Below are 27,500 nucleotides of genomic sequence, written 5' to 3' on the forward strand. Positions count from 1 at the left end.
TTTATGAGAGACTGCCTAGGAATACCAGGTGCTTTAAGCTTTTGGGGTTTCTTTCCTACTTATATAATGTAATGGCAATAAGATTGGCTGGTCTTTAAATAGCCCTCTCTTTGCAGCAGACTTCGCTTACGGCCATACCAACCTGACCTCGGAACAAGAGAGAAACAGACAAATATTAGCGTAGATGCCATTCTTCTAATGATGTAGAAAGTACGGTGTTATGTGAAGTGTTTCCGGTTCCGGTTTACCTAATTAATGCAGCCTAAAAATCCTTTAACGGATTTGGATATTAAAAGCATATTAGTATGTTATGTGTATGCCTGGCTAAAGAGATGGGTCTTTAATCTAGATTTAAACTGCAAGAGTGTGTCTGCCTCCCGAACAATGTTAGGTAGGTTATTCCAGAGTTTAGGCGCCAAATAGGAAAAGGATCTGCCGCCCGCAGTTGATTTTGATATTCTAGGTATTATCCAATTGCCTGAGTTTTGAGAACGTAGCGGACGTAGAGGAGTATAATGTAAAAGGAGCTCATTCAAATACTGAGGTGCTAAACCATTCAGGGCTTTATAAGTAATAAGCAATATTTTAAAATCTATACGATGTTTGATAGGGAGCCAGTGCAGTGTGGACAGGACCGGGATAATATGGTCATACTTCCTGGTTCTAGTAAGAACTCTTGCTGCTGCATTTTGGACTAGCTGTAGTTTGTTTACCAAGCGTGCAGAACAACCACCCAATAAAGCATTACAATAGTCTAACCTTGAAGTCATAAATGCATGGATTAAAATTTCTGCATTTGACATTGAGAGCATAGGCCGTAATTTAGATATATTTTTGAGATGGAAAAATGCAGTTTTACAAATGCTAGAAACGTGTCTTTCTAAGGAAAGATTGCGATCAAGTAGCACACCTAGGTTCCTAACTGATGACGAAGAATTGACAGAGCAACCATCAAGTCTTAGACAGTGTTCTAGGTTATTACAAGCAGAGTTTTTAGGCCCTATGATTAACACCTCTGTTTTTTCTGAATTTAGCAGTAAGAAATTACTCGTCATCCAATTTTTTATATCGACTATGCATTCCATTAGTTTTTCAAATTGGTGTGTTTCAAGGAAATATAGAGCTGCGTATCATCAGCATAACAGTGAAAGCTAACACCATGATTCCTGATGATCTCTCCCAAGGGTAACATATAAAGCGTGAAGAGTAGCGGCCCTAGTACTGAGCCTTGAGGTACTCCATACTGCACTTGTGATCGATATGATACATCTTCATTCACTGCTACGAACTGATGGCGGTCATATAAGTACGATTTAAACCATGCTAATGCACTTCCACTGATGCCAACAAAGTGTTCAAGAATGTTGTGGTCAATTGTGTCAAACGCAGCACTAAGATCCAATAAAACTAATAGAGAGATACACCCACGATCAGATGATAAGAGCAGATCATTTGTAACTCTAAGGAGAGCAGTCTCAGTACTATGATACGGTCTAAATCCTGACTGGAAATCCTCACATATACCATTATTCTCTAAGAAGGAATATACTTGTGAGGATACCACCTTTTCTAGTATCTTGGACAGAAAAGGGAGATTCGAGATTGGTCTATAACTAACAAATTCTCTAGGGTCAAGTTGTGGCTTTTTTTATGAGAGGCTTAATAACAGCCAGTTTGAAGGTTTTGGGGACATATCCTAATGACAATGAGGAATTAATAATAGTCAGAAGAGGACCTATGACTTCTGGAAGCACCTCTTTTAAGAGCTTAGATGGTATAGGGTCTAACATACATGTTGTTGGTTTAAATGATTTAACAAGTTTATACAATTCTTCCTCTCCTATAGTAGAGAATGAGTGGAACTGTTCCTCAGGGGGTCTATAGTGCACTGTCTGATGTGATACGGTAGCTGACGGCTGAATGGTTGCAATTTTATCTCTAATAGTATCGATTTTAGAAGTAAAGTAGTTCATAAAGTCATTACTGTTGTGGTGTTGGGAAATGTCAACACTTGTTGAGGCTTTATTTTTCGTTAATTTAGCCACTGTATTGAATAAATACCTGGGGTTATGTTTGTTTTCTTCTAAAAGAGAAGAAAAGTAATCAGATCTAGCAGGTTTTAATGCTTTTCTATAGGATATGCTACTTTCCCGCCAAGCAATACGAAATACCTCTAGTTTTGTTTTCCTCCAGCTGCGCTCCATTTTTCGGGCTGCTCTCTTTAGGGTGCGAGTATGCTCATTATACCATGGTGTCAAACTGTTTTCCTTAACCTTCCTTAAGCGTAAAGGAGCAACTGTATTTAAAGTGCTAGAAAAGAGAGAGTCCATAGTTTCTGTTACATCATCAAGTTGTTCTGAGGTTTTGGATATGCTAAGGAATTTGGATACATCAGGAAGATAACTTAAAAAGCAGTCTTTTGTGGTAGAAGTGATGGTTCTTCGATACTTGTAACAAGAAGTAGAATTTACAATTTTGGCTATATGAAGTTTACACAGAACTAAATAATGATCTGAGATATCATCACTTGGCTGAATAATTTCAACACTATCAACATCAATTCCATGTGACAGTATTAAATCTAGAGTATGATTTCGACAATGAGTAGGTCCTGAAACATGTTGTCTAACACCAATAGAGTTCAGAATGTCTATAAATGCTGATCCCAATGCATCTTTTTCATTATCGACATAGATATTAAAATCACCCAACTATTAAGACTTTATCTGCAGCCAGAACTAACTCGGATGTAAAATCACCAAACTCTTTAATAAAGTCTGTATGGTGCCCTGGTGGCCTGTATACAGTAGCCAGTACAAACATAACGGGGGATTTATCATTAACATTGGTTTCTTTGGATAATGTTATATGAAGCACCATTACTTCAAACGAGTTATACTTGAAGCCTGCCCTCTGAGAAATCCTAAAAACGTTATTATAAATTGAAGCAACTCCTCCCCCTTTGCCTTTTAAACGCGGCTCATGTTTATAACAGTAATCTTGGGGGGTGGACTCATTTAAAATAATGTAATCATCAGGTTTTAGCCAAGTTTCTGTCAAACAGAGCACATCTATATTATGATCAGTTATCATATTATTTACAAAAAGTGTTTTCGTAGAAATGGATCTGATATTCAGTAAGCCAATCTTTATCATTTGTTTATCCATATTGCATTTGTTTTTTATTTGTTGAACCTCAATTAAATTGTTAACCTTAAACTTGGTTTGGACATTTTTTGTATTTTCTAGTTCGGGGAACAGACACAGTCTCTATAGTGTGATATCTAGGTGAAAGAGTCTCTATGTGCTGAGAATTAACTGACCTCTGACGGGAGGCAGCTAGCAGACGGTCGGTTTAGCCAGTCTGTCTGCTTCCTGACCTGGGCCCCAGTTAGTCAAGTATAAACACTAAGACTATTTGCCATATTTCTAGACAGAAGAGCAGCACCACTTCTTCAGCAGCACTCTTTGCAGCAGACTTCGCTTACGGCCATACCAACCTGGCTATGCCCGATCTCGTCTGATCTCGGAAGCTAAGCAGGTTTGGGCCTGGTTAGTACTTGGATGGGAGACTTCCTGGGAATACCAGGTGCTGTAAGCTTTTGGACATTTTTCACTTAGTATATAATAATTTTGCCAAAAAATAGAGTCAATGCCCGATCTCTGAATCTTAGCAGGTTTAGGGTCTGGTTAGTACTTTGATGAGAGACTGCCTAGGAATACCAGGTGCTTTAAGCTTTTGGGTTTTCTTTCCTACTTATATAATGTACTGGCGATAAGATTGGCTGGTCTTTAAATAGCCCTCTCTTTGCAGCAGACTTCGCTTACGGCCATACCAACCTGGCTATGCCCGATCTCGTCTGATCTCGGAAGCTAAGCAGGTTTGGGTCTGGTTAGTACTTGGATGGGAGACCGCCTGGGAATACCAGGTGCTGTAAGCTTTTTGGACATTTTTCACTTAGTATATAATAATTTTGCCAAAAAATAGAGTTAATGCCCGATCTCTGAATATTTGCAGGTTTGGGCCTGGTTAGTACATGGATGGGAGACTGCCTGGGAATACCAGGTGCTTTAATCTTTTTGGAAAATTTCACGAATTATATAATAATCTTTTATTAAAAAAAAAAAAAAAAAAAAAAAAAAGTCAATGCCCGATCTCTGAATCTTAGCAGGTTTAGGTCTGGTTAGTACTTTGATGAGAGACTGCCTAGGAATACCAGGTGCTTTAAGCTTTTGGGTTTTCTTTCCTACTTATATAATGTACTGGCAATAAGATTGGCTGGTCTTTAAATAGCCCTCTCTTTGCAGCAGACTTTGCAGCAGATTTCGTTTACGGCCATACCAACCTGGCTATGCCCGATCTCGTCTGATCTCGGAAGCTAAGCAGGTTTGGGCCTGGTTAGTACTTGGATGGGAGACCGCCTGGGAATACCTGGTGCTGTAAGCTTTTTGGACATTTTTCACTTAGTTTATAATAATTTTGCCAAAAAATAGAGTCAATACTCGATCTCTGAATCTTAGCAGGTTTAGGTCTGGTTAGTACTTTTATGAGAGACTGCCTAGGAATACCAGGTGCTTTAAGCTTTTGGGTTTTCTTTCCTACTTATATAATGTACTGGCGATAAGATTGGCTGGTCTTTAAATAGCCCTCTCTTTGCAGCAAACTTCGCTTACGGCCATACCAACCTGGCTATACCCGATCTCGTCTGATCTCGGAAGCTAAGCAGGTTTGGGCCTGGTTAGTACTTGGATGGGAGCCCGCCTGGGTATGCTGTAAGCTTTTTGGACATTTTTCACTTAGTATATAATAATTTTGCCAAAAAATAGAGTCAATGCCCGATCTCTGAATATTAGCAGGTTTGGGCCTGGTTAGTACATGGATGGGAGACTGCCTGGGAATACCAGGTGCTTTAATCTTTTTGGAAAATTTCACGAATTATATAATAATCTTTCATTAAAAAAAAAAAAAAAGATTCAATGCCCGATCTCTGAATCTTAGCAGGTTTAGGTCTGGTTAGTACTTTGATGAGAGACTGCCTAGGAATACCAGATGCTTTTAGCTTTTGGGTTTTCTTTCCTACTTATATAATGTACTGGCGATTAGATTGGCTGGTCTTTAAATAGCCCTCTCTTTGCAGCAGTCTGCGCTTACGGCCATACCAACCTGGCTATGCCTGATCTCGTCTGATCTCTGAAGCTAAGCAGGTTTGGGCCTGGTTAGTACTTGGATGGGAGACCGCCTGGGAATACCAGGTGCTGTAAGCTTTTTGGACATTTTTCTCTTAGTTTTTAATAATTTTGCCAAAAAATAGTCAATGCCCGATCTCTGAATCTTAGCAGGTTTAGGTCTGGTTAGTACTTTTATGAGAGACTGCCTAGGAATACCAGGTGCTTTAAGCTTTTGGGTTTTCTTTCCTACTTATATAATGTACTGGCGATAAGATTGGCTGGTCTTTAAATAGCCCTCTCTTTGCAGCAGACTTCGCTTATGGCCATACCAACCTGGCTATGTCCGATCTCGTCTGATCTCGGAAGCTAAGCAGGTTTGGGCCTGGTTAGTACTTGGATGGGAGACCGCCTGGGAATACCAGGTGCTGTAAGATTTTTGGACATTTTTCACTTAGTATATAATAATTTTGCCAAAAAATAGAGTCAGTGCCTGATCTCTGAATATTAGCAGGTTTGGGCCTGTTTAGTACATGGATGGGAGACTGCCTGGGAATATACTGCCTTTAATTATAATTTTGCATTATTGAGACACTGTTTTCCTAATGAATGTTGTTCAGTGCTTTGACGCAATGTATTTTGTTTAAAGCACTATATAAATAAAGGTGATTGATTGATTGATTGAATACCAGGTGCTGTAAGCTTTTTGGACATTTTTCACTTAGTATATAATAATTTTGCCAAAAAAAAGTCAATGCCCGATCTCTGAATATTTGCAGGTTTGGGCCTGGTTAGTACATGGATGGGAGACAGCCTGGGAATACCAGGTGCTTTAATCCTTTTGGAAAATTTCACGAATTATATAATAATCTTTCATTAAAAAAAAAAAAAGAGTCAATGCCCGATCTCTGAATCTTAGCAGGTTTAGGTCTGGTTAGTACTTTGATGAGAGACTGCCTAGGAATACCAGGTGCTTTAAGCTTTTGGGCTTTCTTTCCTACTTATATAATGTACTGGCGATAAGATTGGCTGGTCTTTAAATAGCCCTCTCTTTGCAACAGACTTCGCTTATGGCCATACCAACCTGAGGGCGCTAGAGAGCTACAGGAAGTGTTGGCTGCAGTAGGGAGAGGAAGGCTCTCCTCCATTTTGTTTTTTCAGTTTGTGTTTGTTTGTAAGTTGTTTTTGGACTTAAGTTCAGTTTTTTTTTGTGTGTGTTTTTCAGTTTTAAACCACCTAACAGCAGCTTTTTGCTGGCTGGAGGGTGGTTGCTTTGTTTTTTGTTTTTTTGTTTTTCTCTTAAAATGGACGGATTAATGGATCACGACACAGGACCGGCTGGAGAGACACGTATGGCAAACGACACTGGACTGGTTGGAGAGAGACGTATGGCAAACGACACTGGATTGGCTGGAGAGAGACGCATGGCAAACGATAATGGACTGGCTGGAGAGAGACGCATGGCAAACGATACTGGATTTGGCGGAGAGACACGATCAGTAAATGTCACTGGACTGGGAAATCGACTACGAGCTGGGAATGGAAATAACCAAGGTACGATGGACAAATTTCTTGAGAGAAAATATCTAAAGGAGGCTACAGTGATTGTGAACGTAGAGAATGTGATCGAGGTGAGAGCAGAGGATATCATCAAGGCTGTATCAAAACAATGTGGACACGGGAAAATCCTGGCACTAAGGCCAAGACAAGGAAAAGAATATGAATTAACAATGGAGAAAGAAGAAACATGTGACAAACTGATTGATGGACTGATGATAAAAGGAGTGAAATGTGAGGTAAAAAATTTGCAAAACAGAGATTATGTTGTTTCCTTCATGCACCTGCCCGTCTATATTGATGACAAAGAAATTATAGGTAAATTGGAAGGATGGGGAGTTAATCCCATTTCACAGATAAAAAGAAGATGTTACCCGGGCACTGACATAGAAGACGGAACAAGGTTCCTAAAAGTGAGATTCCCCAAAGATGTCGCATCTTTGCCATATAGCACAAAGCTGGAAACAGCAGAAGGGCAGCAGTATTTTAGGGTGATGCACAGCCATCAGGTGAAGACCTCTAGGCTGTGCATGAGCCCTGGACACCTGCTGAAAGACTGCCCAGATTTTAAGTGCCGGAAGTGCGAGGAGAGGGGACATTTTGCAAGAGATTGCAATGCTGTCAGATGCCCAGGGTGTCAAGACGTTTTAAATAAATGTGAATGTTGGATGGAAAGAGGAAGGAGGTATGGAACTTCAGTTGGACGGACAGGTGCATGAAGGAAACAGCGAGGTGGAAAGAGAAACTGATGAAGGACAAGAGGAAGGCGGATTGCAACAAGAAGAAACAGAAGGAGGAGCGAGCAACAGAGAGGAAGAAGGAGAAAAAGTAAATGATGTAGACGAGGAGCATACAACAGAACAGGACACCCAATGGACGGAAATGGAAATATCGGACAGTTTTAAAAATCTTTTAGATGGCATGGACGGAGATGGACATAGAATGGATGATCAAAACAAAGAAATGGACAGTGGAGAAGAAACGAGGATGGATAACATGGAAAAAGACAGAGAGGAGAGAGGACAAATAAGAAGGCGAACATTAAAGGTAAAACCAAATGTGGAAAATGCTAGAAAAAAGATAATGACAATTGGCGGAGTGAAAATTGTAAACAGATATGAAGTGTTAAGTGGGTTGGAGGGAGAAGATGGAAAGTAATGTTTGTTATGTATTTATTTTTCTTTTTAATGGTTTTAAGTTGTGTTACTTTTAATGCAAGGGGACTGATGGACATGGGTAAATTTGAAAAAGTGAAGGAAAAATGCCAAGGCGAAGATGTTATTGTTTTACAAGAAACAAAATGGAAAGAGAGTGTGATGGAGGACTATAAAAAGAAATGGGAAGGGGATATTTTATATTAGATGTTTTTTAATTCAAGTAGGGTAGTGTATAAAGATAAGATGGGGAAATGTATGGTGGTTGAAGTAAATTGTGAAGGACGTGAACTGATTTTAGTCAATGTACATGCACCAACAGAGGAGAAGGAAAAGAAAGATTTTTTTTATGTTTTAAGAAATATCATAAACAAGTATACGGAAATAATAATGGTAGGGGATTTTAACACAGTTTTTAGTAAACAAGACATGGCAGAAGGAATGGTTTTTAAAAATGACAAGGGGAGAAAAGAATTAAAAGCATTAATGGGAGGAAAAGATATCATCGACGTGTGGAGAGAAAGAAATGAAAAGATAAAATAATTTTCAAGGAGGCAAATAGTGGGGCAGTTTGTGTGTGAAACAAGAATAGACTTTATTTTATGTACAAGAAATGTGGAGAATTTTATAAAAAAGATTAAGTATGAAGTTTTAGTGATCACAAGTTTTTATTTTTTAAAGTAGACTGGAGTAAAGTGCAAAGAGGGCCGGGAGTCTGGATTTTAAATACAGAGGTTTTAAAGAATGAAGATTATGTTTTAAGTATAAAGGAGATAATTGAAAAGGAAAAAGAAAATGAAATGTATAGTGAGGATAAGCGAATGTGGTGGGAGAACGTGAAATATCTGGTAAAAAAGTTTACAATAACATATTGCAAATTAATTAATAAATGTAAGAAAAATAAGGAAAGAGAGCTAAGACAAAACTTAAATGAGGAACTGGATAAGGCAGAAAAAAGCATAGAGAAAATAAAAGAAATAGAAGGTAGACTGAAGGAAATGGAAGAGGAGAAATATGAAGCTGCAAGATTAAGAAGCAAAGCAAAATATACAGTGGAGGGGGAGAAGTGCACAAAATTTTTCTTTGATCTAGAGAAAAGAAAAGGGAAAGCAGACATGATTAAAGAAATAAGGGGCAAAAATGGGAGAATAGTAGAAGAAAATGCAGACATTTTAGAGGAAATAAAATCATATTATGAGAACTTATTCTGTACAGAGGGGGTAAAAGAAGGAGAAAAAGTGGAATTACTGAAGCAAATAAAAGCCAGAGTAGGAGAAGTGGATAAACAAGAGTGTGATGATGAAGTAAGAGAAGAAGAAATAAAAAGAGCAATAATTGGGTTAAACAAGAGGAAAAGTCCAGGGATAGATGGGTTGGGGAGTGAGTTTTACATTGTTTTTAAAGATGTTTTAACAACTATCTTAAAAGAAGTATTTGACGAGATTTTTAGGAAAGGTGAGATGAACGAAAGGATGGGAATGGGATTAATGAAGCTGATATATAAAAGGAAAGGAGACAAAGTGGAGTTAAAGAATTATAGGCCTATAACAATGCTTAACACAGATTTAAAGATTTTATCATAAATTTTAGCTAACAGATTAAAAGAAGTGATGCCCACAATAATTCAAACAAACCAAGCTTACAGTATTAAAGGAAGAGACATTGCAGATACAACAATGAGCATAAAAGATACCATAAGATATATTAATGAAAAGAAGAAAGATGGTTTTATAATCAGTTTGGACTTTGAGAAGGCTTTTGACAGGGTAGAGCATGATTTTTTATTTGGGGTTTTGAATACTTTTGGTTTTGGACGGAATTTTATTAAATGGGTTAAGATTTTATATAAAGGTGCTGTAACGAGAGTTAAATGTAATGGGTTTTTAACAGAGTGTTTTAAATTAACAAGATCAATTAGACAGGGCTGCCCGTTGTCGGCACTTTTATATGCTTTAGTTGCGGAACCACTTAGGTTAATGGTAGAACAGGAAGGGAGAATAAAAGGAATAGGCATAGAGGGAGGAGAGAATAAAATATTTCAATACGCTGATGATACTACGCTATTGCTGCAAGATTTGTTGAGTGTAAGGGAAGCGATGAAAATAGTACAATCATTTTGCAGGGGATCTGGGGCTAAAGTGAATGAGGATAAAACGGTATACATGAGATTTGGGCGAAGTGAGGTTTTAACTGGGCACTTTAATTTTAAGGAAATGAATGAAATAAAGATTTTAGGTGTTTTAATGGGGAGGGATGAAACCAAAGCAGAAGGAATTATGTGGGAGGAGATGTTTGGAGGGATCGAGAGAAGGTTGAATTTTTGGAGATTAATGTCCTTAACTTTGAAGGGGAGGGTTTTAATTTTGAATGTTTTAATGGTTTCTAAGTTATGGCATATTTTATATGTGTCTTCAATGCCGTTGTGGACAGAAAAAAGGCTGAAAAAATGTTTTTTAGATTTTTTATGGGAAGGAAAGCCACCGAGAATTGCATATAACACTTTAATAGGAGCAATGGGGAAGTGGGGGCTAGGGCTAATGGACGTGGAGCAAAGAAAGAACAGTTTAAGGGTGAAAATCATAAGCAAATATCTAGACGAAGGAAATAAAGCAGCATGGAAAAGAACAATGGGGCATTTTTTAAACAAGTGTAGTCATTTTAATCTGGGGGACAACATTTTATGGATGAAAACAAAAAATTGGATGACGGAGGGGATGCCAGAATTTTATAGAGAACTGATGGGAGCATGGGGAAAATTTTTAGATAATGTGCATTTTAAGCCACAAGGTAGAGAGAACATTTTAAATCAGCCTTTATTCTTAAATAACTGCATTTTAAATCAAGGGAAGCAGGTTTTTTTTAAGAAGTGGTGGGATGTGGGAATCATGAAAGTCAGAGATGCTTTATATGAATTCAAAGAGGGGTTTTCACCAGTTCAATACATTGTGGATGTGATGGAGGAGGCAAAGGAGGATTATACCAGACAAGAGATTACAAACAAATATGATTTAATTAAGAATGCTATACCTAAAGAATGGATAAAGAGAATTGAAAATATGGAAGAAGAAGATCAAGGAAAAGATGTGTATGTAAATCTGGGGGGGGGGAAATTGTGTGCTTTTAAAGAATGTAAAGTGAAAATGTTTTATTGTTTTTTTAGAGATGTGGTTTTCAAGAAACCTGTTGTAAATGAATATTGGCTACAGATGTTCAATGATGTAACAGAAGAAAAAATATGGGGGAATATAAAGGGGAAAATTGTACAGACTAAACTGGAGAATATGGAATATTTTATCAGAAACAAAGCAGTGTTCACAGACGTAATTTTAAGCAAAATTGGGATGGAGGAAAGTGCAATATGTAAAGTTTGCCAAGATGCTGATGAAGGGTTTTTACACTTGTTTTTATATTGTGATAAGCTGAAAGATTTTAATGAGAGGTGTAAAAGCATGATTTTAAGTTTGAGAGGAGAGGGAAATGGGAACTTTGAGTGGGAAAAGGTGTTAATGTTGGGCATTAATGAGAAATGTAAACATGAGAAGCTGATAAATTTACTTGTGATGCTGATGAAAAGTGCGATTTGGGAAAGAAGAGTGGTGGTGAAAAAGGAAAATGTTTTAATTGATGTATGGAATGTGTTCAGGAGAAAAGTTGAAAATTATGTTGAATGTCTGTTTTATTATTTTAAGTTGGAGGAATCGATTGATGTCTTTTATAATATTTTTACTCAGGAGGTGTTAAAGGTTTTCAAAGAGCTGGGGATTGAATTGTCATTTTTAAAAGATTAAAATATTTAATGACTTCTTTTTAAATGTATGTAAGATGTCTGTCAATTCAAATTAGGAGTTTTGTATGTCAAAGAAAGAATCTTATGTTTTTTTGTATGTGAATAATTGATATGTATGTTTGAATTGATACATTTCTTCAATAAAAAAAAAAAAAAAAAAAAAAAGGCTATGCCCGATCTCGTCTGATCTCGGAAGCTAAGCAGGTTTGGGCCTGGTTAGTACTTGGATGGGAGACCGCCTGGGAATACCAGGTGCTGTAAGCTTTTTGGACATTTTTCACTTAGTATATAATAATTTTGCCAAAAAATAGAGTCAATGCCCGATCTCTGAATCTTAGCAGGTTTAGGTCTGGTTAGTACTTTGATGAGAGACTGCCTGGGAATACCAGGTGCTTTAAGCTTTTGGGTTTTCTTTCCTACTTATATAATGTACTGGCGATAAGATCGGCTGGTCTTTAAATAGCCCTCTCTTTGCAGCAGACTTCGCTTACGGCCATACCAACCTGGCTATGCCCGATCTCGTCTGATCTCGGAAGCTAAGCAGGTTTGGGCCTGGTTAGTACTTGGATGGGAGACCGCCTGGGAATACCAGGTGCTGTAAGCTTTTTGGACTTTTTTCACTTAGTATATAATAATTTTGCCAAAAAATAGAGTCAATGCCTGATCTCTGAATATTAGCAGGTTTGGGCCTGCTTAGTACATGGATGGGAGACTGCCTGGGAATACCAGGTGTTTTAATCTTTTTGGAAAATTTCACGAATTATATAATAATCTTTCATAAAAAAAAAAAAAGAGTCAATGCCCGATCTCTGAATCTTAGCAGGTTTAGGTCTGGTTAGTACTTTGATGAGAGACTGCCTAGGAATACCAGGTGCTTTAAGCTTTTGGGTTTTCATTCCTACTTATATAATGTACTGGCGATAAGATTGGCTGGTCTTTAAATAGCCCTCTCTTTGCAGCAGACTTCGCTTACGGCCATACCATCCTGGCTGTGCCCGATCTCGTCTGATTTCGGAAGCTAAGCAGGTTTGGGCCTGGTTAGTACTTGGATGGGAGACCGCCTGGGAATACCAGGTGCTGTAAGCTTTTTGGAAATTTTTCACTTCGTATATAATAATTTTGCCAAAAAATAGAGTCAATGCCAATCTCTGAATATTAGCAGGTTTGGGCCTGGTTAGTACTTGGATGGGAGACCGCCTGGGAATACCAGGTGCTGTAAGCTTTTTGGACATTTTTCACTTAGTATATAATAATTTTGCCAAAAAATAGAGCCAATGCCTGATCTCTGAATATCAGCAGGTTTGGGCCTGCTTAGTACATGGATGGGAGACTGCCTGGGAATACCAGGTGCTTTAATCTTTTTGGAAAATTTCACGAATTATATAATAATCTTTCATAAAAAAAAAAAAAAGATTCAATGCCCGATCTCTGAATCTTAGCAGGTTTAGGTCTGGTTAGTACTTTGATGAGAGACTGCCTAGGAATACCAGGTGCTTTTAGCTTTTGGGTTTTCTTTCCTACTTATATAATGTACTGGCGATTAGATTGGCTGGTCTTTAAATAGCCCTCTCTTTGCAGCAGTCTTCGCTTACGGCCATACCAACCTGGCTATGCCTGATCTTGTCTGATCTCTGAAGCTAAGCAGGTTTGGGCCTGGTTAGTACTTGGATGGGAGACCGCCTGGGAATACCAGGTGCTGTAAGCTTTTTGGACATTTTTCTCTTAGTTTTTAATAATTTTGCCAAAAAATAGAGTCAATGCCCGATCTCTGAATCTTAGCAGGTTTAGGTCTGGTTAGTACTTTTATGAGAGACTGCCTAGGAATACCAGGTGCTTTAAGCTTTTGGGTTTTCTTTCCTACTTATATAATGTACTGGCGATAAGATTGGCTGGTCTTTAAATAGCCCTCTCTTTGCAGCAGACTTCGCTTACGGCCATACCAACCTGGCTATGTCCGATCTCGTCTGATCTCGGAAGCTAAGCAGGTTTGGGCCTGGTTAGTACTTGGATGGGAGACCGCCTGGGAATACCAGGTGCTGTAAGCTTTTTGGACATTTTTCACTTAGTATATAATAATTTTGCCAAAAAATAGAGTCAGTGCCTGATCTCTGAATATTAGCAGGTTTGGGCCTGTTTAGTACATGGATGGGAGACTGCCTGGGAATATACTGCCTTTAATTATAATTTTGCATTATTGAGACACTGTTTTCCTAATGAATGTTGTTCAGTGCTTTGACGCAATGTATTTTGTTTAAAGCACTATATAAATAAAGGTGATTGATTGATTGATTGAATACCAGGTGCTGTAAGCTTTTTGGACATTTTTCACTTAGTATATAATAATTTTGCCAAAAAAAAGTCAATGCCCGATCTCTGAATATTTGCAGGTTTGGGCCTGGTTAGTACATGGATGGGAGACAGCCTGGGAATACCAGGTGCTTTAATCTTTTTGGAAAATTTCACGAATTATATAATAATCTTTCATTAAAAAAAAAAAAAAGAGTCAATGCCCGATCTCTGAATCTTAGCAGGTTTAGGTCTGGTTAGTACTTTGATGAGAGACTGCCTAGGAATACCAGGTGCTTTAAGCTTTTGGGCTTTCTTTCCTACTTATATAATGTACTGGCGATAAGATTGGCTGATCTTTAAATAGCCCTCTCTTTGCAGCAGTCTTCGCTTACGGCCATACCAACCTGGCTATGTCCGATCTCGTCTGATCTCGGAAGCTAAGCAGGTTTGGGCCTGGTTAGTACTTGGATGGGAGACCGCCTGGGAATACCAGGTGCTGTAAGCTTTTTGGACATTTTTCACTTAGTATATAATAATTTTGCCAAAAAATAGAGTCAATGCCCGATCTCTGAATCTTAGCAGGTTTAGGTCTGGTTAGCACTTTGATGAGAGACTGCCTAGGAATACCAGGTGCTTTAAACTTTTGGGTTTTCTTTCCTACTTATATAATGTACTGGCGATTAGATTGGCTGGTCTTTAAATAGCCCTCTCTTTGCAGCAGTCTTCGCTTACGGCCATACCAACCTGGCTATGCCCGATAGTGGTACAGTCCAGGAAGTGAGTAGCTGAAAGAGCAAACAGAGAATCTTTACATCTAAAACAGTATTTAAATTCGTTTTTATTTTTGAAATAACCTTTGTTTTCAAAAGTTAAAGTTTACTTTGTGTCTAAAGTGTTCCCCCAGCAGCCTTTGCTGTTTGGGGGACCATCAAATACAGTTTTATTTCTGTGATGGAAATAGAAAGCATGGCAGCAAACAAAGAACTCAAAATGAAAGACGGACAAGCAATCAATGGACAAAGCATGGATAATGACAGCGGAAAAGGACATCAATCTTCCATGAATGCAAGCGAGGAAAGGAGGAATATCAGAAAAGAGGTATGTGGAGAACACCATGAGAAATATTCCAAAGAGTTGACTGTGGAAGTTGAAGTGGCAGGAACAGAAAAAATCTCTATGATGGACTTATTAAGAGGTGTAAAGAAGGAGTGTGGAGAAGTGGTGGGATGCAGAGTGAGAGGAGAAAGGTCATACGAACTTACAATGAAGGATGATATGGCAAAGAGTAAACTGATGGACGGTGTTAGAGTAAAAGGAGCAATGGTGCACGCCAGAGACATTGTGAACAATAAAATGGTAGTGTCATTTATTAACCTGCCGGTTTATTTGGAAGATCAGAAGATTTTTGCAAAGCTGGAAGAATGGGGAGTTAAACCACTGTCCGCCATTAAGCGCCGGGTATGGCCAGGAACTGATATTTTAGATGGAACGAGATTTTTAAAAGTCCGGTTCACTGATGAAGTTCGCTCACTCCCATATTCAACCAGGTTTGAAACATTAAGAGGCACAGAGTACTTTCGTGTCATACACGACAGGCAGGTGCGTGTATGCAGGTTGTGCATTAAAACAGGACATTTATTTCGAGAATGCCCAGAGTTTAAATGTTTTTCATGTGGCAAGGTAGGCCACTATGCAAGGGAGTGTGGAGAGCAAACAGAGAGAGTAATAGAGGAGGAGGGTGAGCAAAGTGAAGACGATGAGAGGAGGGAAGACGATCAAACAGAGAAGCAAAGCACAGTGAGCGAGGATGACATGGAGGTTACAAAATATGGAGGAGAAAGTGGTAATGGACAGGATGGAGCTGTAAGGGGACAGAGAGCTGGAACAGCTGGTGAGGAGGCCGATGATGGAGAAAGGAGGGAGGAGGAGGAAGAAGAGGAGGAGAAGCAAGATGAACAAGACGAAGAGGAGGAAGAGTATGAAGAGGATGTAAAGCTACTGGGAACTAAACAAGAGAAAAAAGTAGAGCAACAAGCAGTACCTCAAAGGAAAGAAAGTAAGATTCCTCAACGAATGCAGACAACACTACAAAAACTGACTGTCAAAAGAAAGGCGGAGAGAGATAAGGACAGAATTGAACTGATAAAAGAACAACGCTCTGGTACATGAATTCTATAAGGGCATTATATGTTTTGGGTTAAAAAAGAAATATATATATATATAATTTTTTCTTTGGTTTGCTGGCATGGTTTCTGTAACTTCAGTAAATGCAAATGGGTTAAGGAATATTAACAAGTTGAAGGAATTAAAATTTACGTATAGGAGTGATATAATTTGTATTCAAGAAACAAATTGGGATGATGAAAAAGTGAGAGAAGTAAAGGATTTATGGAAGGGAGATATATACTTTAATAATGGTGCAAAAAATGCAAGGGGTGTAGCGATAATGATTAAAAAAGATAGGATTGAAAATGTAAGGCAGGTGTACAGAGATCAGATAGGGAGAATTTTAGTTATAGAATTTAAATTCAGAGGTATTGAATTCAGATTAATTAATATATATGTTCCCAACGTGGAAAATGATAAGAGATGTTGTATTGAGGAGCTAAGGGATCTAATTGTTGGAAGGTGCATAATAGTAGGCGACTTTAACATTATATGTAGTAGATTGGATGTTGGGAAAGGAGGGAGTTTCAGGTGGGAAAAATCAAGATTAATGTTAATGGAAGTAATGAGGGATAAGGGATTACTTGATGTATGGAGACATGAGAATCCGGAGAAGAGAGAGTTCACAAGGAGGCAGATGAGAGAAGGGATATTAAAGCAGAGTAGGATTGATTTAGTGATAGTGCAGGGAGATACCATAAGTTACATTGATGAAATAAGACATCAGCAGAATAACGTCTTGGTTACGTGTGTAACCCTCGTTCCCTGAAGGAGGGAACGGAGACGTTACGAATGGGATCTCGCCCGAGAGCCCAATCACCTTCGAGTGGTACAAAACGAGCCAATGGTACACAAAGTACCTTGGTCTGCGGAATTTGCATCGCGAGCTCCGCCCCGCAGAGCGGGTATATAAGGAGCAACGCGAGCAACTCGCATTCAAGTCTTCGCTGAGGAGCCGAGCCAGTGACCCGGCCTTTCAGCGGAACAGCGATGTGGCAAGGGGACGTAACGTCTCCGTTCCCTCCTTCAGGGAACGAGGGTTACACACGTAACCAAGACGTTCCCTTTCAGTCGGTCACGTTCGACGTTACGAATGGGGTCCCTTACAAAACGCCACATGGCTGTCTTCCAGCGACCCGTGTGAGTGATAGCACCCTGTCGTGAGGCCAGCACGAGTGAGGGCCTACAGCTCGCACAGAATACGCTGGGTAGCACATTCCAGCTGGACATATGCTAGCAGGCTGCCTGCCCGTGGGAGGACTTACAGAAGTAGGTATCTACCAAGGTGGTGATACATAAGAACTCTGAGGTACCCAGCCCGCAGGGTGGAATTTTCAACGACAGAGCTGGCAAGGCTTGCCAAGGGAAAGACACATGCTGCGGAGAGACTTACTGTGGACATACACACGTGGGATTACCCAGAAGGGGAATCACGACACATGGAGGCACCTAGTCCCACACATGGCTGACCAAGGGGCATGTACGCAAGTGTCGGACATCAACAGTGCTGGAGGAACCCAGGGTTCTGACTGAGGAACTCACCTGAGGGGAATAGCGCACGCATCCAGTCCGCGGAGTGGAATGGCGCAGCAAGCGGATTGACACCGAGCAGGTCCTTACTGGCCCGAAGGGGCGAGTATCTGGGAGGACACGGGCTCTACACGGAGATTATAAAATCTTGCGAATGTGTTAGGTGTCGCCCAGCCCGCAGCTCTACAGATGTCTGCTAGCGAGGCGCCATGCGCCAACGCCCAGGAGGAAGCTACGCTCCTAGTTGAGTGAGCTCTCACCCCTAGGGGGCATGGCAGGTCTCGAGCCTGATAAGCCAGGACAATAGCATCCACTATCCAGTGGGATAACCTCTGCTTGGAGACAGCCTTTCCCTTCTGCTGGCCTCCGTAACAGACAAAGAGCTGGTCTGAGGTCCTATGGCACCGAGTTCTGTCCACGTAGGTGCGGAGCGCACGTACTGGACAGAGCAGCGCCAGGGCTGGGTCTGCCTCCTCCAGGGGCAGCGCTTGCAAGTTCACCACCTGATCCCTAAAAGGAGTGGTGGGAACTTTGGGCACGTACCCAGGCCGGGGTCTCAAGATAACGTGAGAGTTAGCCGGCCCGAATTCCAGGCACGCTTCGTCAACTGAAAATGCCTGCAGGTCCCCGACCCTCTTCACCGAAGCCAAAGCCGTCAGGAGCGCAGTTTTCAAAGATAAAAACTTTAGCTCTACTGAGAGCAAGGGTTCGAAGGGAGCTCTCTGCAGTGCTGATAGAACCACTGCGAGGTCCCAAGAGGGGACTTGCTGAGGGCGAGGCGGATTGAGCCTCCTTGCTCCTCTCAGGAACCTGATGATCAGATCGTGCCTTCCAAGAGACTTACCTTCAACAGGGTCATGGTGAGCCGAAATGGCAGCCACATAGACCTTGAGGGTGGAAGGAGACAGCCTACGTTCCAACCCCTCCTGAAGAAAGGAAAGCACTGACCCAATCGGGCACTTCCAGGGGTCCTCACGCCGTGAAGAACACCAAGTGACGAAGAGGTTCCACTTCAAGGCATAGGCATGTCTGGTGGACATGGCTCTAGCTGAAGTGATGGTAGCTACCACCTGTGGTGGCAAGGTACCTAAACCTTCCGTGACCCGTCCAGAACCCACACATGTAGGTTCCATAGATCGGGACGTGGGTGCCAGAGGGTGCCCCGTCTCTGAGAAAGAAGGTCCCTCCTCAGAGGAATTGGCCAGGGAGGGGCTGTCGCGAGGAGTACAAGTTCGGGGAACCAGGTCCGGCCGGGCCAAAAAGGCGCAACCATGAGGACCTGCTCCTCGTCCTCCCTGATCTTGCACAACGTCTGTGCAAGAAGGCTCACTGGGGGAAACGCATACTTGCGCAGGCCCAGCGGCCAGCTGTGTGCCAGGGCGTCCGTGCCGAGGGTGCCCTCGGTCAGGGAGTAAAACAACTGGCAGTGGGAATTTTCTGGAGAGGCAAACAGGTCTACCTGGGCGTCTCCGAAGTGTTCCCAAATCAGCTGAACCGACTGGGGGTGGAGTCTCCATTCCCCGGGGCGAGACTGCTGTCGTGAGAGCTCGTCGGCTGCACGATTGAGCCTGCCTGGAATGTGAATGGCACGAAGCGACCTCAGATGCTTGTGACTCCACAGGAGGAGATGGCGAGCGAGTTGCGACATGCGGCGGGAGCGTAGACCACCCTGACGGGTGATGTACGGTCGCAGTGTTGTCCGTACGAACCAGAACGTGCTTGTCCTTCAGCAGGGCCCTGAAGCGGTGCAGAGCAAGACGTACTGCTAGCAACTCGAGGCAATTGACATGCCACTGAAGTCGGGGTCCTGGCCAGGAGCCTGACGCAGCATGCCCATTGCACATGGCACCCCAGCCCGTGGCAGAGGCATCTGTTGACACAACAACATGTCTGGACACCGGTTCTAGGGGCACGCCGGCCCGTAGAAACGAGGGGTCCAACCACGGGGTGAAGTATCGACGGCAGGCCGGAGTGATGGTCACTCGGAGCGTGCCCTGTTGCCATGCCCATCTCGGGACTCGGTCGTGAAGCCAGTGCTGAAGCGGTCTCATATGGAGTAGCCCGAGCGGTATGACTGCCGCCGCGGACGCCATATGCCCCAGGAGCCTCTGAAACAGTTTCAGTGGAACCGCTCTCTTGCCCTCGAATTGTCTCAGGCAACTCAGCAGTGACTGCGCGCGCTCGTTTGTAAGCTGCGCGAACATGGCGACCGAGTCTATTTCCATACCGAGAAAAGAGATCCTCTGCACAGGGGAGAGTTTGCTCTTTTCCCAGTTGACCTGAAGACCCAGTCGGGCGAGGTGTCTGAGCACCAGATCCCTGTGCTCGCACAACCGCTCTCGAGAGTGAGCTAGGATCAGCCAGTCGTCGAGGTAGTTGAGGATACGGACACCCTGTTCCCTGAGAGGAGCCAGGGCCCCCTCCGCAACCTTCGTAAAGACGCGGGGAGAGAGGGCCAGCCCGAATGGGAGAACCTTGTACTGATATGCCTGCCCCTCGAAAGCAAACCGAAGAAACGGTCTGTGTCGAGGAAGAATGGAGACATGAAAGTACGCGTCCTTCAGGTCGATCGCTGCAAACCAATCCATCGGACGAATGCATTCGAAAATGCGCTTGGGCGTTAGCATCTTGAACGGGAGTCTGTGTAGAGCTCGGTTCAAGGCACGCAGGTCCAGGATTGGCCGTAACCCACCTGTCTTCTTGGGTACTATGAAGTAAGGGCTGTAAAAGCCGGACTTCATGTCGGCTGGAGGGACCGGCTCTATCGCGCCCTTTGCCAGCAGGGTCGCGACCTCCGCGCGCATGACAGGGGCATCTTTGCCCACCATCGTCGCGTGGACACCCCGAAACCTTGGGGGACGCCGGGCGAACTGAATCGCGTAGCCGAGCCTGAGCGTCCGGATGAGCCAGCGGGAAGGCCTGGGGAGCTCTAGCCAGGCTCCCAGGAACCGAACCAGCGGGGTCAAGGGGACTACAGGCGTACCCACAGTGGGGCAGCGTGGTGGAGCAGACAGCCCCGGCATGGGAGGCATAGCGTCCCTTAGCGGGGGCGGAGTGCGGGCACTCGTCTGACTCCAAGTGGCAAAGAGGGCATGAGAAGGCGAAGCGTTCTTGAGCCGTCTTTGCATGGAAATTGGCAAGGGGAGAGGGGAACGAGAGCGGCGAGGAGGCACGTCGCCAGCTGTCATTCGTGGCCTCTTGGGACCCGGAGGTAGAGGAAACAGCTCTTTTAGTGAAGATATGGGTACCACTGGCCGCAGGGCCAGTGGCGGAACAAAAGGAAAACGAGAACAAAGGATTCTCCCCCGGCCCTCCTCCGGGGGAAGGAGTGGTCCTGCTACCATCTCCTGATGAGCTGACGTCTCCAACTCCAGGTCGCCCGTCTCAGGAACGCCGCTTGGCCTGGCGTTTGGCAGGTTTAGGGGCAGAGACGGGTTGCGCCGCCCTTCTGCGGCCGTCTCCTCGCTGCGGCCGGGGTGAAGGCTGCTGCTGTGGCCGAGCGGGAGTGGAGGAGGCCGCAGGGGGGCGCCCTCGGCGACGAGCAGGCTGAGGTTGCGCCGGCGGCGGGGTGGAAGCAGCAGAGGGCCGCCGGGGCAGGATGTGTCTGAAGGCCTCAGACTGCTTCTGGGCGGCAGAGAACTGCTGGGCAAAGCTCTCTACCGCGTCGCCGAAGAGGCCATCCTGGGAGACCGGGGAGTTGAGGAGCTGAGCCCGATCAGACTCCCTCATGTCTGCCAGGTTCAGCCATAGGTGGCGCTCCTGGACCACCAAAGTGGACATCACCTGACCCAAGGAGCGCGCAGTGACCTTCGTCGCCCGGAGAGCGAGGTCGGTTGCAGTGCGCGCCTCCTGCAAAACCCCTGGGTCAGCACTGCCCTGGTGCAGCTGCCGGAGCAGCTTGGCCTGATAGACCTGCAGAGAGGCCATGGCATGCAGGGCAGAAGCGGCCTGGCCCGCAGCTCTGTAAGCCTTGGCCACAAGCGTGGATGAGAACTTACAGGCTTTGGAGGGCAGCTTGGGACCACCACGCCAAGCGGAGGCGCTCTGTGGACACAGTTGCATCGCAACAGAGCGCTCCACCGGGGGAATCCCAACATACCCCTTGGCCGCCCCGCCATCGAGGGCAGTGAAGGCGGAGGAAGAACCAGAACGGTTTCGGGCAGTTAAAGGTGCCCTCCATGAACTAGTTACTTCCTGGTGCACTTCCGGGAAGAAAGGAACCAGAGGGGGGTGCTGGCGATCCGCACGAGCAGCCCCCAGGAACCAATCATCCAGCCTCGAGCGCTCAGGACAGGGCGGAGGATTCCACTCAAGCCCGATGCTCTCCGCTGCCCGGGAAAGCACGGCCGTCAGCTCGGGATCAGACTCGGACAACGCTGGCACTCCCGAGGGAGGCAACGCAGCCGAACCCTCATCTCCCGAGGACTCAAGCCCGCCTTGTGATGCGGCGATCGACATACGGTCCTCTTCGCGAGCCCCGAATGAGATGTCAGGAGCCTGAGAGGGTCCAGCAAACTCATCCGGGAACTCAACCGGCTGCGGCGTATGTGAGGGGGGTGTGGCCCGAGGAGGTTCGCTCGTCGGGGAAGCCCACACGGTAACCCTCAGATCACCCTGGCCACCAGCCGAAGTAGCTCTCTTACGAGAAGAAGAGCTAGAACGGGGTGTGGCAGAGGGGACTCTATACCTTTTAAGGTAATCGAGTCTCGATCTCAACGCCGAGATGGTCATGTCCCCGCAATGAGAACATGAGCCATCCACGAACGCAGTCTCAGCGTGCTGGAAGCCCAGACACGTGACACAGCGATCGTGACCGTCACGAGGAGCGATATATCGACCGCACCCAGAAACACACGGGCGAAATGACATCTTTAAAAAGACGCAAATCGGCCCGTAACTCTTTTGTGAGAGAAATTTGTCTCTTTTAGAGGTGTTGAAGCGCTCAGGGGAACGCGGGAGCTGTCGCAGGAAACCCAGACGAACCGCTGAATCGCGCCGTCACACCAACACCAGCTCTTGTTTGTAAACACTCCGGTGATTGCAGCAAGCGATGTGCAAGCGAAAGCTTGAATGCGAGTTGCTCGCGTTGCTCCTTATATACCCGCTCTGCGGGGCGGAGCTCGCGATGCAAATTCCGCAGACCAAGGTACTTTGTGTACCATTGGCTCGTTTTGTACCACTCGAAGGTGATTGGGCTCTCGGGCGAGATCCCATTCGTAACGTCGAACGTGACCGACTGAAAGGGAACTTTAGTGATCATGATGGGGTTAGGTTTAGGATCAAAGTCGGAAGGAGAGAGGTGGGTGGAGGGATGTGGATACTAAATGCAGTGTATATTGAAGAAGAGGAGTATAAACAACAGATGAAAGTGTTACTACTTCAGGAAAATCAGTGGTTGGAGGAATGCTTGGAGGAAGATGAATTTAATAATGACATTGGTAAGAGATGGGAGGAGGTAAAAAATAAAATTAAAGCTTTAAGCATAAGGTATAGTAAGAAAAGAAAAGAGAGGATGATGAAAGAGGAAAGGGAGCTTAGAGAGCAAGTGAGGATAGAACTCAGCAGAGTAGATGATGAAGAAGGATATTGCATGGAAAAGTATATAGAAGCAAATATGAGGTTAGAGAGATATGAGAAAGAAAAATGCAAAGGAGCAATTTTAAGGAGTAAGGCGAAATATGCACTGGAAGGAGAAAAGTGCACAGGGTATTTCCTGGGTTTAGAAAAAAGAAGGCAAGGTAAGACATATATCCATGAAATATATTCAAAAAAGAGAGAGATAATAACAGACTATGTAGATATATTGGAGAGGGTGCAAGAGTTTTATGGTGAGTTGTATATGAGAGGATGTGTGGATGAGGCAAGTATAGAGGACGTATTGAAGTGTGTAGAGAGGGAGCTAGGGGAAGAAGAAAAGGGATGGTGTGATAGAGAGATAGAGGAAGAAGAGGTTATAGCTGCAATAGAAGGTTTAAGAAGTGGGAAAAGCCCAGGAAGTGATGGGATAGGGACAGAATGGTACAAATTATATAAAAATGATGTAGCACCAATTTTAGTGGAAGTATATAAAGGAATGGAGAGAACAGAAATAATACAGAGTAAAATGGTAGAGGGAGTGATAACACTAGTTTTTAAGAAGGGGAATAAATTAGATTTAGAAAATTATAGGCCGATTAACTTGTTAAACACAGACTACAAAATACTCACCAAAGTTTTGGCAAACAGGATGAAAAGAGTAATCGGAGATATTATTCAGCCAACACAAAGCTACAGCATTCCTGGAAGAGATATAGCAGATACAATTGGAACAATCAGAGATGTGATTGAGTATATGAAGAGGGATGGGAAGGGTGGGATAGTTTTGGGGATAGACTGGAACAAGGCCTTTGATAGGGTCGAACACAAGTTTTTATTTAAGGTCTTGGAAAAGTTTGGTTTTGGGGAGAGAATGGTAGGATGGGTGAGGAGATTGTATGGAAGTGCAAGAAGCTGTGTAAAGGTGAACGGAATATTGACAGATACATTTGATGTGGGAAGGTCAGTGCGGCAAGGCTGCCCGCTATCCGCTTTGTTATACGCCCTTTCTGTTGAACCTTTGGCATCATTAATTAAGAGAGACAAGAGAATAAGAGGAATTGAGTTGCCATATGGAGGGAAGTGTATAATTAACCAGTATGCCGATGACACAACAGTGACAGTAAAGGAAATAAGCAGTGTGGGAAAGGTTTTAGAGTTGGTGGAAAAATATGGAAAGGCATCAGGGGCGAAAATAAATAGAGAAAAATCTGAAATAATGTATATAGGAGAAGTAGAAAGATCTGATGTAGGTGTGAGGGTTGAGGAAAAGTACATGAAAGTGTTGGGTGTATATTTAGGGGTAAATTCAAAGGAGGCAAGGGATATAACATGGGCTGGAGTGATAAATAAGATAAGAACAGTTTGTATTGCATGGAAAGGAAGAAAATTAAGGATAAAAGGGAAAATAATTGTGGTTAATAATCTTATGCTGTCGGTATGTGTATATGTAATGAGTGTAATTGAAATGCCTGAGTGGGTGATGAATGAGTTAAATAAAATTGTACATGATTTTATATGGGAAGGGAAGGGAGTGAAAATTGCACAAAAAACATTAGTGGCGAGGAAACAGGAAGGTGGACTAAAGCTGATTGATTTAGAAACAAAAAAGTTGGCAATAAGAATAAAAACTGTTAAAAAATATATGGAAGGAAGATGGGAGTTTGGTTGGAGAGAATTTTTAAAGAAATATATTGATGATGTTGGAAGAATGGGAGAGTATGGGTGGTATATGGGCTTTAAGCAGTCAATGACTGTGGGAATGCCAGACATATACAGGGAGGTGATGGAGGCATGGAGGCAATTCCTGCCAAAAGTAGAATATGATTGCACAGAGGTGCACACATTTATAAATTTGCCATTGTTTTTAAATGATAAATTTAAACACAACAATAAAACATTGTATGAGCCCAAATTCTTAGAAGCCGGAATAAGGCAAGTGAAAGATATTATATATGAAGTTATTCCAGGTTTTCTTAGAAATAACTGTATATATGACTCAGTGTGTGAGTTGGATGGCATGGAGAGCAGAGTAAAGGTGGAAAATATATATGAAAGAATTAAAGCAAGTCTACCATCGAAATGGGTGAATGTTATAGAAAAAAGTTGTGTAAAGAAAAAACAACAGGATTTGCCTGAGATGTACATAATGAAAGACGGGGAAAAATATAATATAAAAAGCATTAGCGTAAAGAAAGTCTATGACCTGTTTATAATGGATCAAATAAAAGTGCCAGCATCTGAAAAAAGTATGGAGTAGGGTGTTTGAAGACTTGGATGTAAAGAAAATATGGTCAAATATGGACATAAAATACAATACTATAGAATGTGAAAATAATGACTTCTTAATAAGACACAATAGAATCTATAAAAATGTAGTACTAAACAAAATAAATAATGCTAATAATGTGATGTGTGATGTATGTAACAAGGAACATGAGACTTTTTTGCATTATTTTTTGCAATGTGATGAATTAAAAGATTTTTTTGTTTTCTTAAAATGTCTATTAAAAAATAATTGTTTTGAGGATGTGAATTTGGAGGAGGGATGGGGAAAAATATTTTTATTTGGAGTGTTTCAGAAGACGACAGCAATAGACTTTTGGTTTATCAATTATGTTCTAAGCCACGCCAGATTAGCTGTTGTACTTAGACGGAATTATGCACACTTTGAAGGGAGAAAAGTCAAAATAAAAGATTTGTTCAAAGCAATAATGACAAGAGATATTGAAATGTGCTATAAATATGGGGGAGATGATGTGAAGGAATTCTTTGTAACTGGAAACAAATTCATAAAAGAAGGAGAGAGAAAAGAGGTTTTGTATAACTGGTAAAAATTATGTTCTGAAGGTAAAAAAAAAAAAAAAAAAAAAAAAAAAAGAAATGTTTATGTTGTTTAATGTGAACAATTGAAATTGAACTGTAAGTTTGTGAATTTCAATAAAAAAAAAAAAAAAAATAAAAGGCTATGCCCGATCTCGTCTGATCTCGGAAGCTAAGCAGGTTTGGGCCTGGTTAGTACTTGGATGGGAGCCCGCCTGGGTATACCAGGTGCTGTAAGCTTTTTGGACATTTTTCACTTAGTATATAATAATTTTGCCAAAAAATAGAGTCAATGCCCGATCTCTGAATATTAGCAGGTTTGGGCCTGGTTAGTACATGGATGGGAGACTGCCTGGGAATACCAGGTGCTTTAATCTTTTTGGAAAATTTCACGAATTATATAATAATCTTTCATAAAAAAAAAAAAAGATTCAATGCCCGATCTCTGAATCTTAGCAGGTTTAGGTCTGGTTAGTACTTTTATGAGAGACTGCCTAGGAATACCAGGTGCTTTAAGCTTTTGGGTTTTCTTTCCTACTTATATAATGTACTGGCGATAAGATTGGCTGGTCTTTAAATAGCCCTCTCTTTGCAGCAGACTTCGCTTACGGCCATACCAACCTGGCTATGCCTGATCTCGTCTGATCTCTGAAGCTAAGCAGGTTTGGGCCTGGTTAGTACTTGGATGGGAGACCGCCTGGGAATACCAGGTGCTGTAAGCTTTTTGGACATTTTTCACTTAGTATATAATAATTTTGCCAAAAAATAGAGTCAGTGCCTGATCTCTGAATATTAGCAGGTTTGGGCCTGTTTAGTACATGGATGGGAGACTGCCTGGGAATATACTGCCTTTAATTATAATTTTGCATTATTGAGACACTGTTTTCCTAATGAATGTTGTTCAGTGCTTTGACGCAATGTATTTTGTTTAAAGCACTATATAAATAAAGGTGATTGATTGATTGGTTGAATACCAGGTGCTGTAAGCTTTTTGGACATTTTTCACTTAGTATATAATAATTTTGCCAAAAAAAAGTCAATGCCCGATCTCTGAATATTTGCAGGTTTAGGTCTGGTTAGTACTTTGATGAGAGACTGCCTAGGAATACCAGGTGCTTTAAGCTTTTGGGTTTTCTTTCCTACTTATATAATGTACTGGCAATAAGATTGGCTGGTCTTTAAATAGCCCTCTCTTTGCAGCAGACTTTGCAGCAGACTTCGTTTACGGCCATACCAACCTGGCTATGCCCGATCTCGTCTGATCTCGGAAGCTAAGCAGGTTTGGGCCTGGTTAGTACTTGGATGGGAGACCGCCTGGGAATACCTGGTGCTGTAAGCTTTTTGGACATTTTTCACTTAGTTTATAATAATTTTGCCAAAAAATAGAGTCAATGCTCGATCTCTGAATCTTAGCAGGTTTAGGTCTGGTTAGTACTTTTATGAGAGACTGCCTA

At 42.6% G+C, this 27,500-nt stretch overlaps 12 non-coding genes and 1 pseudogene across 12 annotated transcripts; all 13 read left to right on the forward strand.

The window, feature by feature from the left end:
- The first annotated feature begins 3,482 nt into the window (after positions 1-3,482).
- On the forward strand, positions 3,483-3,601 carry LOC127995070 (5S ribosomal RNA). Its single transcript, XR_008168034.1, has one exon. It is a non-coding gene; the product is annotated as a 5S ribosomal RNA (ribosomal RNA).
- A 221-nt stretch (positions 3,602-3,822) lies between these two features.
- On the forward strand, positions 3,823-3,941 carry LOC127996679 (5S ribosomal RNA). Its single transcript, XR_008169574.1, has one exon. It is a non-coding gene; the product is annotated as a 5S ribosomal RNA (ribosomal RNA).
- Positions 3,942-4,328: 387 nt separating this feature from the next.
- LOC127994551 (5S ribosomal RNA) lies at positions 4,329-4,447 on the forward strand. Its single transcript, XR_008167534.1, has one exon. It is a non-coding gene; the product is annotated as a 5S ribosomal RNA (ribosomal RNA).
- Positions 4,448-4,668: 221 nt separating this feature from the next.
- LOC128007427 (uncharacterized) lies at positions 4,669-4,780 on the forward strand (annotated as a pseudogene).
- Positions 4,781-5,146: 366 nt separating this feature from the next.
- LOC127997979 (5S ribosomal RNA) lies at positions 5,147-5,265 on the forward strand. The gene has a single exon (XR_008170833.1). It is a non-coding gene; the product is annotated as a 5S ribosomal RNA (ribosomal RNA).
- Positions 5,266-5,484: 219 nt separating this feature from the next.
- LOC128003469 (5S ribosomal RNA) lies at positions 5,485-5,603 on the forward strand. Its single transcript, XR_008176193.1, has one exon. It is a non-coding gene; the product is annotated as a 5S ribosomal RNA (ribosomal RNA).
- A 6,546-nt stretch (positions 5,604-12,149) lies between these two features.
- Positions 12,150-12,268, forward strand: LOC127998004 (5S ribosomal RNA). Its single transcript, XR_008170858.1, has one exon. It is a non-coding gene; the product is annotated as a 5S ribosomal RNA (ribosomal RNA).
- Positions 12,269-12,631: 363 nt separating this feature from the next.
- LOC128000991 (5S ribosomal RNA) lies at positions 12,632-12,750 on the forward strand. Its single transcript, XR_008173762.1, has one exon. It is a non-coding gene; the product is annotated as a 5S ribosomal RNA (ribosomal RNA).
- A 500-nt stretch (positions 12,751-13,250) lies between these two features.
- On the forward strand, positions 13,251-13,369 carry LOC128003184 (5S ribosomal RNA). The gene has a single exon (XR_008175912.1). It is a non-coding gene; the product is annotated as a 5S ribosomal RNA (ribosomal RNA).
- Positions 13,370-13,590: 221 nt separating this feature from the next.
- LOC127996869 (5S ribosomal RNA) lies at positions 13,591-13,709 on the forward strand. The gene has a single exon (XR_008169754.1). It is a non-coding gene; the product is annotated as a 5S ribosomal RNA (ribosomal RNA).
- Positions 13,710-14,339: 630 nt separating this feature from the next.
- LOC127996870 (5S ribosomal RNA) lies at positions 14,340-14,458 on the forward strand. Its single transcript, XR_008169755.1, has one exon. It is a non-coding gene; the product is annotated as a 5S ribosomal RNA (ribosomal RNA).
- A 12,191-nt stretch (positions 14,459-26,649) lies between these two features.
- LOC127997980 (5S ribosomal RNA) lies at positions 26,650-26,768 on the forward strand. Its single transcript, XR_008170834.1, has one exon. It is a non-coding gene; the product is annotated as a 5S ribosomal RNA (ribosomal RNA).
- A 498-nt stretch (positions 26,769-27,266) lies between these two features.
- On the forward strand, positions 27,267-27,385 carry LOC127994553 (5S ribosomal RNA). Its single transcript, XR_008167535.1, has one exon. It is a non-coding gene; the product is annotated as a 5S ribosomal RNA (ribosomal RNA).
- The last annotated feature ends 115 nt before the right edge of the window (positions 27,386-27,500 follow it).

Source organism: Carassius gibelio, chromosome B22 (genome assembly GCF_023724105.1).
Source record: "Carassius gibelio isolate Cgi1373 ecotype wild population from Czech Republic chromosome B22, carGib1.2-hapl.c, whole genome shotgun sequence".
In the NCBI taxonomy this organism is placed as follows: Eukaryota; Metazoa; Chordata; class Actinopteri; order Cypriniformes; family Cyprinidae; genus Carassius; species Carassius gibelio.